At 38.5% G+C, this 21,069-nt stretch overlaps 1 protein-coding gene across 2 annotated transcripts in view; it reads left to right on the top strand.

Annotated features, from left to right (window-relative positions):
- Positions 1 to 1,562: 1,562 nt before the first annotated feature.
- LOC149816632 (uncharacterized) overlaps positions 1,563 to 21,069 on the top strand; it is a 165,381-nt gene continuing 145,874 nt past the window's right edge. Inside the window, exon 1 of one of the 2 annotated variants that reach the window (XM_089987355.1) lies at positions 1,563 to 1,694. The gene's annotated coding sequence lies outside the window, so the exon portion shown is untranslated. The remainder of the gene's footprint in view (positions 1,695 to 21,069) is intronic. The other variant, XM_089987352.1, reaches the window with a different exon arrangement.

Genomic DNA, 21,069 nt, shown 5'->3' with positions numbered 1-21,069 from the left:
TGATTTGTTATTTACCATGCTAATAAAAGAAATGATTTAACGTACTTGTGTTGATGATAGCGATTCACGTGAGAACGATTTAATTATATGTACGATGTTGTGAAGCGATTTCAATAGAAATCGCTAAAATTAACAGTGATTTGAATACACAAATTGCCACCATAGGCGCGCAAAAATATATTTTCGCACGCACATATTTTTAAATCATACTACAAATATCTTACAAATTGATACTAGAAAACACATAATATCTTACAAATCGATATACATATCGCATAATATATTACAAATCGATAAGACAATTCAGCATAATGACTTATAAATTGACACTACAAAACACATAATATCTTACAAATCGATATACATACCGCATAATATATTATAAATCAATACGAAAATTCAGAATAACAGCTTACAAATGGCTACTAACAAACAATACAATATCTCACAAATCGATATTATGTTACTACAACCGTGATTTGCGTTACATTGCATATACTGAGTGAATGGATGATACCGGATGGGGTAGAGGCCCTTTCTCGCTTCTGTAAACAAGCATTCTTGTCAACAAGCATTCTTGTCAACAAGTCCCACATCCCTACAAATATCTTTAATTTTTCAACCGTCGAAAATACATTCACCTGCAATAACAAAACAATGCCCTAATGATACTCATGACGACATACGTTCTTCAACAGTAGCATGATGACATGGAAAGATACTCACGATGCCTTAATGACACTTCTTGGAATGCTTGTGTGTCGTTGCTTTTTTTCATGCTGCCTAACGAAAACAAAGAAGAAGAAAAGACTGTAAAAAAAGATGACCAACAAATGCCCCTATGACGACCACTAATGATCAAACCAGTCGATCGATTTATAGTTATCTCTACGAGGTAGGAACGAACCCAAGAATGTTTTGTAACGCAAGGCACGGACGAGAAGGTTGCATGGTGCTGTAACACGAGCTAAAAACCAAGGTGGGATCCTGGACTCAGGACGACGGTAAAGGGTACTCCAACGACAACAGACGACAGCAAATGGTGCTCTGATGGTAGCAGACGACGACAAATGGTGTTTCGACGACAACAAACGACAATAAAGTGTGTGTCGTCAAAATGAGCTCTTGTTGCAGCAGATGGTGCGTTGTCAAAGGGTATTCCGCTGGCAGCATAAGAGTTTACTGCTTAGGGCGAAAACTGAACTCCTTTTTCTGGATGAAGGATATTTTCGTCTTTTTCTCAAATCATCGTTTCATGACGAGAATGGCGGGAGAAGGATACTTAAGTCTTTGCAACCGCACCGGTCTCCGATGCTAAGTGATGCTGACACACACGAGGATACAAGTCCCACATGCTTGTATACTTAGCGCTCATTCGGACCCAAACACGCACTCTAGAAAACCGTGTCTTTGAGGGAGAACACACGACACCCCCGCAACATCCAGCTGACGCTATCTATTTTCAGACCCGAATATGGTTCTGTTTATAGGAGGTTCGGTGGGACCCTCCCGGACCCAGTACCAGTACCTAAAAGAACAACACGCTCCCGACCCCCTACTCATTGACATGATAGCGGCGGACTCGCGGCCGCATGCAGGTACGAGTCAAGGTCAGGGTGGCAGAGAAAGGCTGAACCCAAACCCTCTCTCTCTCTCTCTCTGGTTCCAAGTGGAGGATTCAAACTGCTCTCCAGGTAAACCCTTCTTCTTCTTGTCTTTTGATTGATGTTGGGTTTCTTGGTTCTTGGTCTCCTGCCCAATATGTTCAAATGCATATATTCTTTAACCATTCCCCTTTTCCTTTTTCCCTTTCCCCTTCTTCTCTTCTTAGTATTGGGTGCATGTATGTGTGTGTGTGACTTTGATGAGGTTCCGTTCAACATTTCCTTGAATAAAGCAAATTCATTGTATGCCTCACCTTCCAATTTGTCTGACCAATTGAAAGAATTAATGGCTAAGGATCCAGCTGAAAGTTGGATCTGCCGTTTAAGTTTGGTGATGATGGCATGATCCGCATCCGCGACTCGCGTTTCGACGTCGGTCTGGATGTTGATTCGTGAAGGGCAGGTTGGGGGTAGGGATCGATCTTATCCCCTCGAATGGATACGGTATGCACCGTTTTGTTTGGTTGTTTTTTAGGGCTTGGGCAGCTACAGCTAAAATGGTTTGGATTTCCGTCGTTTAATTTCATCGGAAATGAAATCTATCAGATAAAGATGAAGCCTTTCTTTTTCCTAAAATGAATGTCATATTTTTACGTTTTAAGATGGAAGAAATAGGAGGATGTCTATCTTTCCGTTTTCCCCTCTCTTATAAGCTCTAACTTGCAGCTAGTGTTTGCTATTAGAACAAACAGTTCTGCCATCTGACCACTTGTGAAGCTTTTCGATTGGAACTTCAATCGCTGCTGTCTTTGCCATTCTAATTTTATCACTATGAGGAGGTGCCTTACTATCATATCTCATCCAATCCTTCATACTTACCAACCTCACCTACCGTACCGACGATGCTTTGATGCAATTTACTAGTGAACTAAATGAAATTACCTACTCACAATTTGAACCAGAATCGAAAGACTACGTGATGCGTTCTGGCTCATTTAAGTAGTGAACAAACACTGTAAGGGCTATGAGCTTTATGAACATTTTTCCCTCCATGAATGATAAGTAGAAATCTTTCTACCATTGTATCGATGGTGACGTCTACACTTAGGGACCTGTTCTTTTTTCCACCATCATATTAGAATTGTCAATTCCTTCAATTGGCATTTTTGATCAAAACAAATATCTAATAACAGCGTCAATTTTTTGTCTAAACAACTAAAGAAAATTGATGCTTTTAATGGAATGGGATAAGCATGCAATCAACAAATCCCTATTCAAATTGGAACCTGGTGGTTTAGAGTCCCCAACTCTAGAGATAAAGTAGTAGGGTGGTGGAGCTGCGGGGTTGAATGTAAATTAATAAGGTTCTGTCTCGGGAGGAAAACGGTAAACTTCAAGCGTAAAACTATTGAGTGGCGGAGAAATGAGGGTGGGCCTAGTCTTAATGATATCACGGACTATGAGATAGATCTTGAAGATTTACAACTTAAGCAGTTTGATTCTAGCTATGCTGATTCTGTATCTCTTGATGGGGACATTTAGAGGACTTTGGGAAAGACCTATGAATGGTTCAAGTGAGAGAAACTGAAAGTGGAAACAAAGGTCAGGTTGGCCACAACCAGATTGAATAGAATACACGTTCTTCCACAGGATATGAGTCTCTAAGAAGGAGAGCTAATACCATTTGGATTATCAGAGTGAAGGTAGTTTGGTGGAAGGAGAGGAATTGTTGTTGAAAGTATCTTCCGATTTTAAGAACATCTTCAACATTCCACCCTTGGTAGTGGGTCTATTAGTAGTAGCTTTTATAGAAAATTGGAAGAAAGCCTGGCACCTGGAGGCACCCTTTTCAGAAACTACAGGTTAGGAATACCATATGGTCCATGGCTAAAGGTAAGACTACCCAGATCCCGATGGCTTCACCTTTGAGCTTTTTAAATGGGTATGAGCGTGTTGAGGAGATGTTCTGATGGAATTCATGAGGGAATTCCACAATAAAGGAGTCCTACTAAAGGCTTTCATTACAACCTCTTTGATCATCATCCCTAAAACATTGAATGCATAATTTTCTAGATTTAGATCAATATCATTGTTGGAAAGCTATTTTAATTAGTAGGTGAGACCCTAGCTGTGAGGCTTGTGTCGATGATCGAGGAGTACATCTCATCCTTCTAGTGCATTTCCACAAAAGGTTGGAAAATTCAAGAATGTGCAATAATCACAAACGAAACAATACATACAATTAGTTACTCTAAAATGCCAACAGTCCTCTTGAAAGTTGAAGATTGTAACGACCCCAACTCATCCCCTTTGAAAATGCGGTAATTTTTTTTTAAACAGTGCGGAAAACTTCCCAGAGACCCGGGGTCCTCACAGTTCCAATTCCAACTGGATAGCCAGATACCACAAACGAACTTGCAATTATCATCCATAAAACTAAACCAATACCTTTATTCATGAGTTAAAAACTAATCTCAAAAACAGTGTTTCACTCAACAGAAAGTAACGTAATCACTGATGAAAAATAAGTAAATGAAAAGAATACTAGACTGAAGGACCAAAATAAAGAAAGAACCACTCTGTCCACAAATGAAGTTGTCAAAACTCAGTGTGACTCTCGCGCCCTTCCAGTAGCTGTCGACTTCACTGATCACCTGTTCCTGCGAAAAACCAATGAAGTAGGGTGTCAGAATCGAAATCATGAGCACAACTACTTAATGAAACAAGTGAGATAAATGGTTAAGATAAGATATCATGCAACAATTGAGGGAAATACATACAAGACAGTTTATAACATTTGAGAATTTATTCATGCAACAATCATAAATGCTAAGCATGCAAAGACAGTAAAACAATAGCATGTAATAAAACTTCAGCATGCAACAAGAAATAAACATTCAACACTTACCATCATGTATTGATTAAAGGAACCATTAAAGTATGCATGATCTAATGCATAACAGGAAAATGCATGACTTTTGTGCAGTGCATGAATCATTTTATTATCTTTCCTTTAAGTCTTTTGTTTCCCTATGCATGCCCTATTAAATGCATACAACTTTAAGTTTTCTCTTTTTAATTATCGTTGCCCGCGAATACACCAAACAGGTACAAACCCCGAGGTCAGGTTCCCAGGGTAGCTTAGCACACAATTTGTATTTTATTACTAGGTTTCAAACTTAGCCTTCGACCGAATCACCTTCGGAACATTAGACCTCCACATCTAATGTCGGGGACACAAAGGACACCCCACGCCCACAAGTGCCACTTCCTTGGTACAAAAAACAACAGCTGTGTCAAAACACACCACCCCCAGGTAAAGTGACAGACTCTCCCTAAAACCGTGGCCATGAGAATGAACCTCAGTATCGGGTTCAGGGGACCAAATTAAGCACACGGAGTTTTGTATCCTCACAGTCTCCCCAAGACCGGATCTCTAAGATCCCCATTCTCCTGATGGGTGATCCCAGAAGGTATATTACACTGTGCTTTATTATTACTTTTTATTAAAAATTAATTTCTTAAGTTTTGCAACATCATATGCAAAAATAAAGATAAAAGCTCGCATCTATCTCGCGAGAGCCATCACAGGACTCCGGCCTATGGAAACATATAGAACAGTGCAATAAAATGAAATATTAATAAAACATGATTTTTGCGGTGCATTGAAATGAGTAAGGGAAACAATTCCACAACTCGGGCTTACCAAACCCTCGATGATTCATTTTGATCACCGAAGCACTAATGCAAGAATCATAACCATATGTAATGTATGCAGTGGTATCAACATGCCTCCAAGGTAGAGTCATATATGTACCAAATTAATCCCTTGACAATGAACATGAAATATGACATTCCCATATGCAAATTGAACTGCCCACATTATACCCCTTTTCCTGTGCATATACTTGGTATGCGCATGCATGCATCTTTATGCAATCATTACCAAACAGGCCCTTAACCATGAATCGTATTGGGCTGGACAAAAGAGCATTCATGTATTTATGTGTATGCAACAACACACGTCAAGTCCATCAATGTGTAAGCACCCAAAACAAACTTTGTCATGGAATAATGTTTAAGCATGTTCCAACAAACATATAAACAACTTCAACTCCTAACATATAGGGAAAATAAAAATGTAGGTACATAACTCATTCTCAAAATTTATCATGCATCAAGAGATTAGAATTCCAAACTTTACTAATCACACAACCAGGTCCTGCTTTCATAAGCTAACAGCATTAGGTTGCTAACATGATACGATCCCAATATGAGAAAATTCTGTTAATTGGACTAATACAAGGGCGGGTGTGCTGGCACTGTGTTTATCAATAATAAATCAGGGTATTGAACATAGAAATAAAAACCCCCCTAAATTTTTTTTCTATTTAACAACCCAGCCCAGCCGACAGGTCGGCTGGGTCTGACAGTATATTCACAGGCCCAAATCAGGGACTGTGTATGCTGTCCGGAAGCATACAACACAAAGGGGAACCATAGTGACTTTAGTGTTGTGTGTTCTTCTCATATTTTTTTTTTTTGTAAAACATCACCTACCACACATGTCAGTACCCAACCGATTGGATCAGCTGGGCCTGCCACGACCCTGTCATAGGCTCGCCTAACTCCCAGCCAACTGGGGGCTGAGCCTGACGCACCCTGCCAGCATGCTGGCAGCCAGTCGAGTGCTACTCGACTGGGTGTCAGCCTGCCAACAGTAACCCCAAAAAAAAACTGTTTGTTATATATATACATATGTATATATATATATATATATATATATATATATATATATATATATTTGAAAAGAACAAACCCAGCCCAGCCGACCCTGTCGGCTGGGTCCAACAAGATATACACAGACCCAGTTTGGGCCTGCGTATGCTGTCAGGGAACAACACAATAAAAAAAAACTATTTGCTCATTACGCGATATACCCATTTTTTTTTTTGAAGGGAAAACACCCAGCCCAGCCGACCCTATCGGCTGGGTCTGACAGCATATTCACAGGCCCAGTTTGGGCCTGTGTATGCTGTCAGGAAACCACAACATATACAGACAGAAATAATTTTTTTTTCAATGCCCAAGACCACAGGCCAACACCCAACCGACTCGTAGAAAAAGGGAAACAACGGGGGTAGTTCGGCTGGTGGTGCGAGGAAGAACCCACCCGCAAGGAACAGGAAGGCAAGAGGCAGCGGACCCAGGAGGGACGTCAGCAGGGTGCACATCAGAGACAACCTCAACAGAGGCAGCAACAGGGGAAGGCCAAATCAATGTGTCGCAGGTGTAACGAAAGTCATCCTCAGGGCTTTTGCCTGATGTTCAAGGGGGTTTGCTACCGGTGCCAGTAGCCTGAGCACATCGCTCCCTACTGTCCGAACCAGCCAGCAACTCAGGGAGAACAACAACAACAACAACAATAACAACAACAACAACAACAACAACAACAACAACAACAACAACAACAACAACAACAACAACAACAATAACAACAACAGAGGCCTCAACAGCAATAAGACCAGCAAAAAACCAATAGCAGAGTCTATGCCAGAGTTACCGGAAACACATATGTATAAGGGGAAGCGCACTTCCCCGAGACACGTTTCAGAAGCGTGAAACGCGGCGCTTCCAAAACACACAGGGAAGCGCACACAAAAAAGAAGAAGCGCATCCCCCTTTAAAGGGGGACGCGCTTCTCTTTATAGGGGGACGCATCTCCCTTTAAAGGGAGACGCGTCCCTCTTTTAAAGGGACGCGTTTCCCTTTAAAGGAAAATGCACCCCCTTTTAAAGGGAATCGCGTCCCCCTTTAAAGGGGGACGCGTTTGCGAAATACCAATTTTACCCTTTTTCAAAACCAAAATGACACGTGAAAAACAAGAAACTAAATTTTTTTTTTTGAATAAGGGCAAAACAAACATTTTAAAAAAATCGTGAAAACTTAAGAACGAAGTTTTGCTTTTTCACCCGACTCCTCTCTCTCTCTCTCTCTCTCATTTTCGGCCACCGGCGACCTCCGACGACCGGCGACCTCCGACGATCTGCGACCTCCGACGATCTGCGACCTCCGACGATCTGCTACCTCCGTCGATCTGCTACCTCCGACAATTGGCGACCTCTGACGATCGGCGACCTCCTCCTTTGTTGACATCCGAAGACCTCGATCAACGTTGGCAATGTCTCTGTTCAGGTATGTTCCTCTCTCTTCCACTGACGTCCGGCGACCTCTCGATTCGCTCGGTCATCCAAAATTTGTTGTGAGAGGAACTGAGGCGTACGCCTCAGGTACTGAGGCGTACGCCTCTCACAATAAATGCGATGAGGCGAAGCAAGGCATTGAGCCTGCGCTTTGCCTCTGAGGCGTACGCCTCAGGTACTGCACAACATTGGTTCGGGGGCAGCATCCCCAAAATTTTTTTTTGACATAAAATAAAAATGGCTACAATTATTAATAAAAATCTACTTCATATGGACAAATCAAACTATTTGCTGCAGTCAGGGCTGGGTAGGACTAGGCTGGGCTACAAAAATGGATAAAAATCTATTTCATATGGAATCAGGGCTGGGCTAGCCGGCTAGGACTGGGATTTAAAAAAAAAAAAATAACTGTTACGGTAGCCTCCCGAAACAGTTATTTATTTTTTATTTTTTAAAAGCCCAGTCCTAGCTCAGCCCTGATTCCATATGAAATAGATTTTTATCCATTTTTGTAGCCCGGCCCAGTACCCAACGTCGTTTATTTTTTTTGAGATAAAATAAAAATGGCTACAATTATTAATAAAAATCTATTTCATATGGACAAATCAAACTATTTGCTGCAGTCAGGGATGGGCTACAAAAATGGATAAAAATCTATTTCATATGGAATCGGAGCTGGGCTAGGAATGAGCTTTTAATTTTTTTTTTAACTGGACTGGGAGGCCCATATTTTGCTTTGATGAAGAGTTTTCGAGTGATATAGGGCTGGTGTCTGACTTGTGTGGTGTGAGGTTTAGCTCGTGAGTAGAGGTTTGATTCCTTCATTCTCTTTAAAAAGTACATTTAGGGAACAGGGGATTGTTAGAGACTATTTGTTTCATTTTTCCGTTGCAATAACATGATGGTCTTTTTCTTTTGTGTTATCAATATGATGATCATTTATATTCTTATTTGAGTCCCATGAATGAACAATATATTGGTTGAGAAACATTTCACATTTTGTGGTTTAACTGAGTTTATTTGGTTGTCTTTGTAATACCCGCGATTTTTATCAGATAAATAAACTTAGATTTTAAGTCATTAAGGTGATACAAAAATATTTTATTGTTTTAATTATTTATTCGTAATTGGATCTTGGATAACCTATTTGGATCTTCAATGTTGGAACCTTAATACCCTGTTCAGAACTTCGATTTTTCCATTTGGATCTTAGTTCATAGATCTCAAACATTTTAATTTGGATGACCAATATGGGAATTTAAGAAATGGATTGGATCTCTGATATTGGATCCTCCATATCAGGGTCATATTGGATATTGGTTCCAGGAGGAATCGAGTTGATCCACAATGTTGAAACCAGATTTTTCATCAGGAAATTTTTTACATCGGATCTATAAAACTTTCATGGGATCCGTAGTAGCTTATGCGAAGTTTAGACCCACAATATTTCTTTTGGATCCGAGACATCGAAGAGGTAAAAAGGGTAGGGAACCAATTAAAATTTACTTGGATCCATTATAAGTCACGTGGAAACCACGATAGTGCAAGTTGGATCCATAGTTCCAAATCATATGATCAAAACTTTGGATCCCTGGATCCAGATTTAGTAAGGGGACTTACAAAGCCGAATGGACTTTGGATCCATAATAAGTTAGTAGGGATCCATAATATTGTAACTGAATCCACTGAATTTTTTTTAGAGTTACATTTTAAAAACTTAAATATCTAATAAGTTAAACGTTTTAAAATGGGTCCGGATGTAACACCCCAAAATTTTAACCCAAATTTAAGAGGATTTTTTTTATATATATATAACAACGGAAACAAGTAATATTATGGGGTTAAACATCCTGGAACATTACAGTGGAGAGAAAGCCAAAACATTTATTTTATTTCGCTATCAATGAATAATGGCATCAGAGTTTTAAAAACATAAAAGGAGCTCAAACTATCCCTGGAACAATAAATCCAAAAATCTCGATCCGATGTCTCATCCCGCAGCCGCTCATAAACCCTATTCTCTACCTGAAAAATAGTAAATTGATTGGAATTAGACTACCACGTCTAAGTAGGAAAACTGTAATTTTTCTTGCAGGTATATCATGTGTCAAGTATGTGATGTGAGTGTCAAGTGTGAATCTTTAGCATATACCAAAGCACGTAAAGCAAACTATTCAATAGCAATAACAGACATACATCTAAGTAATCAGGTTATACAACAGCTATAATTAAGCAAGTAAAGCTTTTATGCAACAACAATAACAGTAACATGCACCACTTTCAGGTAATGGTCACAATATGAATTCAATTACTTCATATCCACACATTTCAGGATTTGCATTTCATCACAATTACTTCATATCCACACATTTCAGGATTTGCATTTCATCACACGCTCAGAACATAAAGCATGCTAGAAAGAATATGAAATTGTCTCTTTAGTAACTCCACTCACTGTGATACCTAGCTGTTCTAATTGTTTATCTTTTCTTATCCCGTGGGTACACACGGGCCAAGGCAACCATCACAGAAGAGAACGTTCGGGGGGTATATTATTCAAAGTTGTTTTATTAACCCGAACATTCTAACTGAGACTGAAAATCCTAAGGGAGCGGCCAGTGACCGAGAGAACCTCCCAAAGGCCAAAACCAAAACAAGATGCATCCCTAACTTCTGCAGAAGAACAAAGAGCTACCACCTAGGACACATTGGTAGTCTGGGTCCCCCCAACTTCGAGGACTGGGGACCAACGAGTCACTTTAGCTCGAAACAGATAAACACGTCCCTGGAGTTTTGTACCACCTACCCTCTCCAAGGTAAGCCCGAATCTGAGTGAGTTAATTTTTTCATTTATGTAAATTATTCAAAGTAGAGGAGCGTTTTCCCCAAACTACCCCCTACTATCTTAGTAGTAGGTTCCCGACCTTAATCACTTTACCAAGGCCTAAACATCCCAAATTTTTTTTTTGATTGTACAAACCCACTCAGAGTGTTCCGGTGCCTTTAAACCAGGCAAGCACGATTAAATTTCTCCTTAGTTTTATTGCCATAGTACACAGGCTAACAGTCCAAGTACCCACACTGGGTATCCATCTAGTTAGGTTGACCACATTGATTCATCTAGTGATCATACCAAGATATCTCAGGTGTGTTATAACCCACTTGTGTATATCAATTTCATATACAGCTAAGTAGTAACTCGAATAGCCCCTCATTATGCATAAAAAAAACCATTAAGGATCAGCTTGACATGCAACCTAGTAGGAGAGGTTGAACCCTTGCTTAGTGTACAATTACACAGGCATCAATTAAATATGCAGCTTCCTATGATACAAAATCTCATCATAATAGGCAGCTAAATAGACACTAACATCAGATTAAATATGAAATTTCATATAAAACAAAATATCATAATAACAGGCAGTTAACATGACATTTGGAATTATGGAGTACAGGCAGCTTTATGTGAAATCGAAAATCATTATAATAGGCAGCTAAGTTGTCATTGATTACTCATGTGAAAATCAAAAGGAATATGCACATGTTCAGATCCAACTGCAGACACACATTCTTGTCATTATGATAACACAAAAATATACACATATATATATGTATTTCATTAGTACATTTGCAGCAATTTAACAATTAATTAAAACACAAGTGATTCCATCTAATAATTGAGCATGTATAGGAATCTGTAGTGCACTTAACCATGCATCACTTTACCCGAGCATACACATTTTTTTTTCCAAGTTCATCGCATAGTCCTAACCTACCTTATACAAACATGTTATTCCTGTTACCCTATGTACAGAAAATCACAACGAATGACCGGAATCAAAACAGTGTGTGGCGTACAGCTTGGGCCCCGAACTTATCTTAGAAACAAAATTTAATTTTGCCATGGATCCATGCAACAATTCAATTCCTACTAATAACCTATTTACTAGTGTACCTTAAGTAAAAGACAATTCATTTCAGCGCAATGACAAGAGAGAACAAAAAGGAAACCTGACAGACCACTAATGATAACGTGGTAAAGCTGCCTCAACTGAAGCATGAAAAAAAATACTGAATCCAACTTTAACTGGAATTTCACGAAGCATGCTATCCATCACAGATAAATCTTAGAGGCAAGGACACTAATAACGGCTTGTTCAGATACAATGTGCATGGAAAGATTAAAGCACACACAACAATTACCAGGTAGCTAGACTACCCTTCGGCCTATCAAACAAAACTTTCGCTGAAGACCACCACTCAGGGAGATCGGAAAAATCTCGGTTTCCATGACTTCAAGTCATCTACTCTCTTCAAAAATTTGAACTCATCCAGGGAAAAACCCCTTCCATACTTGGCAGAATACCCAAGCCAATTACCTTTTAACGGTGGGACAAATCCGAAATTTCCCAAATCAGGGGTTTGGGATTTCGGATTCCCAAATTTCCAACTATTGGGTTTCGCAGTTGTCGAAACACCCAATTCCGACTTGGGGTTTCCGTCAGCCATGAGCCAGGGTTCCATGGCGACCGAAAATCAGAGGGACCCCAGTCGCTCGAGTTAGGGCTTCCCTGTAACCCACTTCAACATGCTCGACACTCTCAATACCCAAGAGAAAAGCACAAAGGTCCTACCTTGACTGGCGTAAGAAACCACAGGAGGTGGCCGTTATCGCAAGAACCGGATCGTCGGCGCCGACGGCTTGCTGTTGCGCGGGGAGGTGTGAAACAGAGAGGGAGATGAGAGCAGGAAACAGGAGGAAGAGGAGTCCCGGATCCCTCTTTAGTAGAAGGGTGGCCTCCCGAAAATGGAGGAGGCCGTTACTCTCGCCCCCGCCGGCTGCTCTCCGGCCCACCCCCTCCCCTGCGATATCAGTTAGGGTTCACACTCAACCCTAACTTTCCTTTTTTTTTTGTTTTATCGGGCAACCCATATCGGGTTGCCTTTTTCTTCTTTTTTTTCATTACGCTAGGTGCGGGCCTGGGTCCAAATCCGAGACCCGGGATCCAACCGCGTGTTGGATCTGTGTCCTTCAAGCGATGTGGATTCGTGACAACTTTACGGAGTGGATCCGAAGGTCGGATCCAAATAGATCCAACTATGGATCCACGCAATATGTTTATTTTTATATATATATATATACATATATATATATATACATATATATATATACATATATATATACTATTATACATATATATATATGGTTTTTTTATGGATCCTTATTCGACTTATCCGGATCCGTTCGTGGATCTGGATCTCTTTCTTAGGCGGTAAAGTATTATATTCTTAATACATTTGGTTTATTCTTCAATACGATCTTGTGGGTCTTTCATAGGTTAATATGGATCCGTTTACGTTAACCAAAAATTGACATTACTTAATATGGATCCAGGATCCATTGTGCTTCGTAAATCCTTTTAATAAATTTGGATCCAGAAATCTGAAGTTTTAATTATATGTTTTGGAACTATGGATCCAAATGAATTATTATGGATCCAACTAAATATATATTGGTCCTTACGGTTTCCATACAAGGATCCAGATTAATATTGAAGTTCCGATGTCGAAGATCCAAATGCAATGTTATGGATCCGAACATCGCCTAGGCTATACCAATCCCACTAAAGTGTTGTAGACCCAATATAGAAATTTTATCATTAAAAATTTGATTTAAACTTCGAGGATCCAATCCATTTGACCAACGTCTATCATTAAATATTCAATTTAAGGTTCGTGGTCCGATATCTAAGATCCGAATGGAATAGCGGAGTTTTATATAGGATATTAGGGATCCAACATTGAAGATCCAAATAGGTTATCCAAGATCCAATCACGAATAAACAATTAAAACAATAAAAAAAATAACCTCGAAACAACTTAACGATTTAAATCTCAAGTTTATTTGTTTATTAAAATTCACGGGTATTACACCGGATCCTCTGGTGGACCCGGACATGCCCAAACCTGGACCTCGCTGTGATGGGTCGCGGGTCACGGGTTCGGTCAAACCAAACCCGGAACAGTGGTGCGTCAAAAAGGTAAACATGAAAAAAGGGGGCTTTAAGTTAAAAATGGTTGGGGCTGCTACAAGCCTTGCCTGATAAGAAGGGGCGTTAGGGTTCTCTCAGTCGTTAGGGTTCTCTCAGAACCCTAACGCAGGTTGTATCATGTAGAGGAGGGGGCTGAGATAGTGCGCAACCGCCGGTGTGGGGGGGGGTAACAACCCTTCCATTTCGCAGGCCACCCTCTTATAAATCCCTCTTCTCTCGCTCTCCCACCCACTCATCTCTTCCTTCTCCTCCTGCACTCTCTACCTCCCTATTTCTTTCTTTTCTCTCTGTCTACCTGCGTGCAGCAACCTCGACCATCGCCGACGCCGGTCAATGCTGCCGGCGACCTTGCACGATAGCCGAACCTGCCTCTCCTCTCGTCTCCCTGTTCCTCTCGGTCGTGCTCGGTAGTGGAGCCGTGAACGCCGGCGAAACCTCCCTCTCACAACATCAACCACCATCACGCTGGAAAAAGGTAGGTTTTACTGTGATTTCACATATCTACTGAGTTTTCAAGCATGCTTTGGATTTGCCGTAACTCCTAACTCGAGAAATTGGGGTTTTGGGTTTGCCGTGAATCCCCAAATCAAAAATTTGGGATTTAGGGTAGGGTTTCTGTAAATTTTGTTCAGGTCAATCATGGGTTTGGTGGGGTGTGGGTTGTCCAAAACCCAAATCGATCGATTTGTAAAAGGGGAGGGGGAAAATCCCCAATTTGGGGTCGTCTGTCAACCCCAAACCGAAAACCCCAAATCTGCGATTTGGGGGTTTCAGATTATTATGGAAAAAAAAAGAGAAAAAGGGGACTGTCCGTGTTTCACAGTTCCGTAAAAAGAGGACTTTGGAGGTAGCAGTGGATAAACCCAAATTTGGAGGGGTTTTCTTCCAGACTTGTGATGACGAATGCTGATTTTTTTGTATAATTAATGTTGTAATACAAATTAGGCTTATGTAAATTTTGATTGACAAATCATATCTTTCTTATTCTGAAACATATATCACGCTTGTGTTGATTTACGTTGGCCGATTGCATCCGTTCCAATCTATAACCTGATTATGCTAAATTACATCAGCCGATGTTGATTATTTTATTCTGTAAAGCTATGCTGAACTTAACATAGTTTATGATTAGCCGATGTTGATTGTTTTATTCTGTAAAGCTATGCTGAACTATCATAGTTTATGATTGGTCGATGTTGATTACTTTATTCTGTAAAGTTATGCTGAACTTAGCATAGTTTATGATTAACCGATGTTGATTGTTTTATTCTGTAAAGCTATGCTGAACTGTCATAGTTTATGATTAGCCGATGTTGAATGTTTTATTCTGTAAAGATATGCTGAACTATCATAGTTTATGATTAACCGATGTTGATTACTTTATTCTGTAAAGTTATGCTGAACTTGGCATAGTTTATGATTAGCCGATGTTGATTGTTTTATTCTATAAAGCTATGCTGAACTATCATAGTTTATGATTAGCCGATGTTGAATGTTTTATTCTGTAAAGCTATGCTGAACTATCATAGTTTATGATTGACCGATGTTGATTATTTTATTCTGTAAAGTTATGCTGAACTTAGCATAGTTTATGATTAGCCGATGTTGATTGTTTTATTTTGTAAAGCTATGCTGAACTATCATAGTTTATGATTGGCCGATGTTGATTACTTTATTCTGTAAAGTTATGCTGAACTTAGCATAGTTTATGATTAGCCGATGTTAATTGTTTTATTCTGTAAAGCTATGCTGAACTATCATAGTTTATGATTGGCCGATGTTGATTACTTTATTCTGTAAAGTTATGCTGAACTTAGCATAGTTTATGATTAACCGATGTTGATTGTTTTAGTTTGTAAAGCTATGCTGAACTATCATAGTTTATGATTGGCCGATGTTGATTACTTTATTCTGTAAAGTTATGCTGAACTTAGCATAGTTTATGATCAGCCGATTTTGATTATTTTATTCTGTAAACCTATGTTGAACACAACATAATTTATGTTGACAGATGCTAATGGTTTCATCCTGTAAAACATAGCATGTTTATGCTGGCCGATTGAAACTATTTCATTATGTAAACCCTAACTTGTCTAGGTGAATTCCTGTTAGCCTATTTTTGTCTATGTCTTATGTTGTGAGATATGGCATGCTTATGATAACTCATGTTAGCTGTTGAAGATACTGGTAGTTACCATGTTTGTGGGAAATTTTCATTTCAATATTGAGACCCTACATGACAATAAACTATGCTGAGCATACATAGAAGCCGTTATATATTAGAGGTTGACTCAACACATAACCTGGTGTACGCTGCAATCTTTAAACATGTGCCTTGCCTAATGGGCAAGACAGATTGGATTACCCGATACGGGTATTTGGGCTATTAGTCTGTGTGTTATGGCAAGAAAAATGATGAAAACTTAATCATAAAGGTTGTGCGACCAACTGGTTTAAAGGTACCGGGGTCTTGGTACTTTACAATTTAAAGGTACCGAAGCATTTAGAATAATGATCATAATACTGATAAGAAACTTAAATTTAATTGTTTAGGGAAACCTTGCCCAAGGGGCGATACGGTTTAAGTACCTAATGTAGGTACGTGGTCTGGTTCAAGTATATTGGTAAGGAAATTAAATAATAACTTTTGTGCTTGACTGGTTTAAAGGCACCATAGCACTTTGGGTGGGTTATGCAATTAATATGACAAATGATTGGGACTGTTCTATACACCTTGGTAAAATGACTAAGGTTGAGAATTGTACTACTATGATAGTAGAAAGAAGTTGGGGAAATGCCCCATACTTCGGGAAAATAATTAAATGAAAAGATTAACCCACTCAGATTCGGGCTTACCTTGGAGAGGGTAGGTGGTACAAAACTCTGGGGACATGTGTTTAGTTTCGAGCGTAAAGCGACTCGTTGGTCCCAGTCCTCAGAGTTGGGGGACCCGGATTACCAAATGTGTCCTAGGTGGTAGTTCCATGTTCTTCTGCAGAAGTTAGGGATGCATCCTGTTTTGGTTTTGGCCTTTGGGAGTTTCTCTCGGTCACTGGCCGCTCCCTTGGGATTTCAGTCACAGTTAGAATGTTCGGGTTAATAAAACAACTTTGAATAATATACCCCCGAACGTTCTCTTCTGTGATGGTTGCCTTGGTCCGTGTGTACCCGCGGGATAAGAAAAAATAAACATCAATTAGAATATTTTAAGTATCACAGTGATTGAAATTACTAGGGAGACATGTTTATATTCTTCCAGCATGTTCTGAGCTTGTGATGAAATGAAATACTGAAAGGTGTAGATATGAGATAATTGAATTCATATTGTGGTTGTTACATGACTGATATGCATGTTGCTGCTGTTGCACAATTCGCTTTACTTGCTTATGTATATGTTTGTTATAGTTGTTGCATAGTCTGCTTCACTTACTTTTAAGCATTCAATGGAATCGGTGGCCATGATATATTTAAATGCTGCAAATGATATTACCTTATCATGAAATGAATTCTGTACTCCTGCAATGGTTGATTTGGTCTTGGTAGTGTTCATATATTCTAGCTAGAAACTTAAATTAACAATGTGCAGTAGTTTAGTAATGTTCATATTCTCATGCTATGTTTTATTGTCCGTAATTAAACAAATCCCTTGCATACTTGTTACTTAGTATATTTGCCAAATTTACAGTAATTCCTACTTAGACGTGGTAGTCTAATTCCAATCAATTTACTATTTTTCAGGTAAAGAATAGGGTTTATGAGCGGCTGCGGGATGAGACATCGGATCGAGATTTTTGGATTTATTGTTCCAGGGATCGCTTGAGTTTATTGTAAATTTTAACTGTTCATATCATTTAAAACTCTAATGTTAATTGATATTGAAATAAAACGAATGTTTTGGGTTTTATCTTCACGGTAATGTTCCAGAATGTTTAACCCCATAATATTACTTGGAAACCGCTGTTATAAAAAAAAAATTCCTCTTAAATTTGGGTTAAAATTTTGGGGCATTACAGTCTTTTTTAGAAATAAGGGTTAATGCAGTATTTTTTATCATTCTTGTAGGTTTTAACTTTTAAGTCATTTTGACGATTGCTTGAATCCTGATCAGATTGACTGGATCACTTTTATTATTCTTTTACTGTTGGATATATATGGATTATTGATTTATTGTTTTCAATTTCAAAGTCAATGAAAAACATGTTCTGCCTCCACAAGTTGTCTTATGGTTTCATTATGGTGTTTGATCTTGCACACTTCTAGAATCTATTCTCTCCTTGATCTCTTGAAGTGATTTTGCTTTATGTGAATTCTGAACTTACATGTTGATCAAGTGAACCAAGCATGATAAAAGAAACAAAACAAAAGAGATACTTATAAGTATCCTATAATATATAAAAAATATATTATAGGAAAATTCTTGAATTCATATTATAAAAACATATTATACAAAATGTATACCAAGCATGATTGAGCTTATCATCCCTATTAAGTATGAATTCTTTGATATACCGAGCGTGGGCACACCCAGGCTCGGCTCATTTACTCTATCAGAAGAGTGGGGCAACTAGTATGCTGCAGCTAGTTGTTTAAATTTTTAAATAAATATCATTATTGCTAGTAACAGTCGGCCAATATGAATTTTGTTTTTCTTCGTTGTTATGTTATCTTATTTTGGCATTTTTTCATAAATGCAAACTTTTGAAAGAACTTTTTTTTTTAAAAATTTTGTTTGCTTTATCATAGTATATTATAGAATCATAGATCTTTCACCTCCTTAAATGATGTTTATTTATTTGTTTTAGTAATTGGTAAATTATTAGTAATGATTTGTGTTCTTCACTCTCCATCATTTACTGTTAATAATAGCTTTTTTAAAGTGTTTTAGGTTGATTCTGATACTTTTATGATGCAGATATATTTGCATGTTCTTTGCTTCATTAATGACCATCTCAAGCTATGATCACGATAATTCTGATGACGATGACGATTCTTTGTACAATTTGGAGCATGAATCATCTAGTGGTGTTGGGAAGGGCAAGAAGAGGTCTTCTGCTTGTCCATATCAGTTTGAGGACCGAAACGAAAATCGTTTTGATGAGGAAGATGAAAAAGAATATGACTTGGATGACTACTATTCTGAAGATGACTAAGATGATGAACCACCTAGCATGCATAAAACAAGAGTGCTATGTCGCCATGTATTGAAACAAAAGAGGAGTGGGCAAGGAAAGCAAGGTGGAACCCAAGTTTTTATGTGCAGGTACTGCAAAAATATTTATCATGGGTCATATACTCGAGTTTTTGCACATCTCATGGGATCTCCAAATGGACAAAGTGTTGGGATTGCCTTTTGCTCTGTAGTTGCAAAAAATGCAGAATTGGCAAAAAAAATTAAGAGGCAAGTTCGTCGAGTGGAGGTTTCATCAAGTGCATTTGAGTTGAGGAGATCAAGAATTGATACTCCGAAGAAGCCTATTAGTATGATTACATTATCTAGTGGAAGCCGAAAAACAGTTGATATTCGTGATACCTTTAAAAAGGTAGAAAGAGATGATGTAGATCACAAAATTATCAGATTTTTGTGTGCAAATGACGTACCTTTCAATGTGCTTCGATCACCATATTGGGAAGAGATGATATCTGCAGTTAGTAAAGTGCCCGGATATGAACCCCCATCATATGAAAAAGCGCGAACAACGTTGCTTGACAGTGAGAAATAGTGTGTTCACAGGGAGTTAAATGAATTTCGAGAAAAGTTTGAGGAGTTTGGAGTTTCCATTGTCTCAGACGGTTGGACAAATATCAAGAACAAACACTTGATAAATATACTTGCCTCAAACTGTTTTGGCTCGATGTTCTTATATGCAAGCGATTTTTCTAATGTGCAACAGTCAGCTGCAAACATTGCCGAGTTTTTGAAGACGGGATTTAAACTTGTGGGGCCTTCTAATGTAGTGCAAATGATTACAGACAATGCAGCAAATTGCAAGTTAGCAGGTGAAGAATTAAAACAAACGTACAAGTATATTTTTTGGTCACCTTGTGTTGTGCACACACTTAATTTGATTTTCAAGGATTAAAGCACTAGCAATCTTTAGAAGCAATGAAAAATTAGAATTAGTAAAGATTGCAAAAACAAGGTTTGCTTCACATTATACTACTTTGAAACGCTTGCTTGATGTGAGGGAGAGCTTAAGGCTCACAGTAATTTCAGATAGATGGAGCGATTGGAAGCAATCATGCACAGATGAAATTATGAAAAAAAGGGCTGTTACAACAGAAACAACTGTTCTTGATGAAGAATTTTGGGATTCTGTACGTTTAGCATTATTGATTACAAAACCCATCTATAAGATGATTAAATGTTGTGATCAGGAAGGCTCTATAATTGGTGAAGTGTATGAAGGCATGGACAACATGTTGGGGGGAAATCAAAGACAATCTAAAATGACAACTAGATTTATATAAAAAGATTCATAAGATTGTCTCAAATAGATGAGATAGAATGAATGTGCCTCTCCATAGTCTTGCCCACATGCTTACTCCAAAATATTACGAGTCAGAGTATCTCAAAATCCCAGCAGCAGGAGGGGTCAAACGAGTTTCTCCTGGTAAAAATTTAATTCTATCTATTTAATAAAGTTTAAAGTTAAATGATTTAATGATTTTATTATTTCATTTGCATTTTCTTGTTATAGTTACTAAACTTTTTTTTTTTGCAGAAAAGGATAATGATATCTTAGACGGTGCAATGCTCGCGCTTGAAGTCATATCTTCTGGAAATGAAGAGTTATCTACACTTTATAGGTCACAACTTGTGGCTTTTGCATCAAGAAGTGAAAGATTTAGCCGAAATGCAGCACGAATAGATGCACTGAATCCTACAATGTCAGTGCTTAATTGGTGGCGTTTTTATGGTGGTGATACACCGGAGTTGAGAGCATTAACCATTAAAGTTTTATTTCAACCTATTAGCACATCTTCTGCAGAAAGAGTGTGGAGCACTTATAGTTACATTCATAATGTTAAAACAAATAGGCTCAATGAAGATCGTGTTGATACCTTAGTGTATATTCATTCCAATCTTCGATTGATTGATAGGTATAATTAAACTGTGTTGTACTTTTGTTTTGGTATTTTTTTCTCTTTTTTTATCATTGATTGTTTAATAGCATTCATATTTTATATTCTTTTTATAAAAGGTGCAAC

Source organism: Nuphar pumila, chromosome 14 (genome assembly GCF_984573655.1).
Source record: "Nuphar pumila chromosome 14, dmNupPumi1.hap1.1, whole genome shotgun sequence".
Classification (NCBI taxonomy): domain Eukaryota; kingdom Viridiplantae; phylum Streptophyta; class Magnoliopsida; order Nymphaeales; family Nymphaeaceae; genus Nuphar; species Nuphar pumila.
Note: the sequence above shows the minus strand (reverse complement) of the source record. Positions and strands in the feature narration are given on the sequence as shown.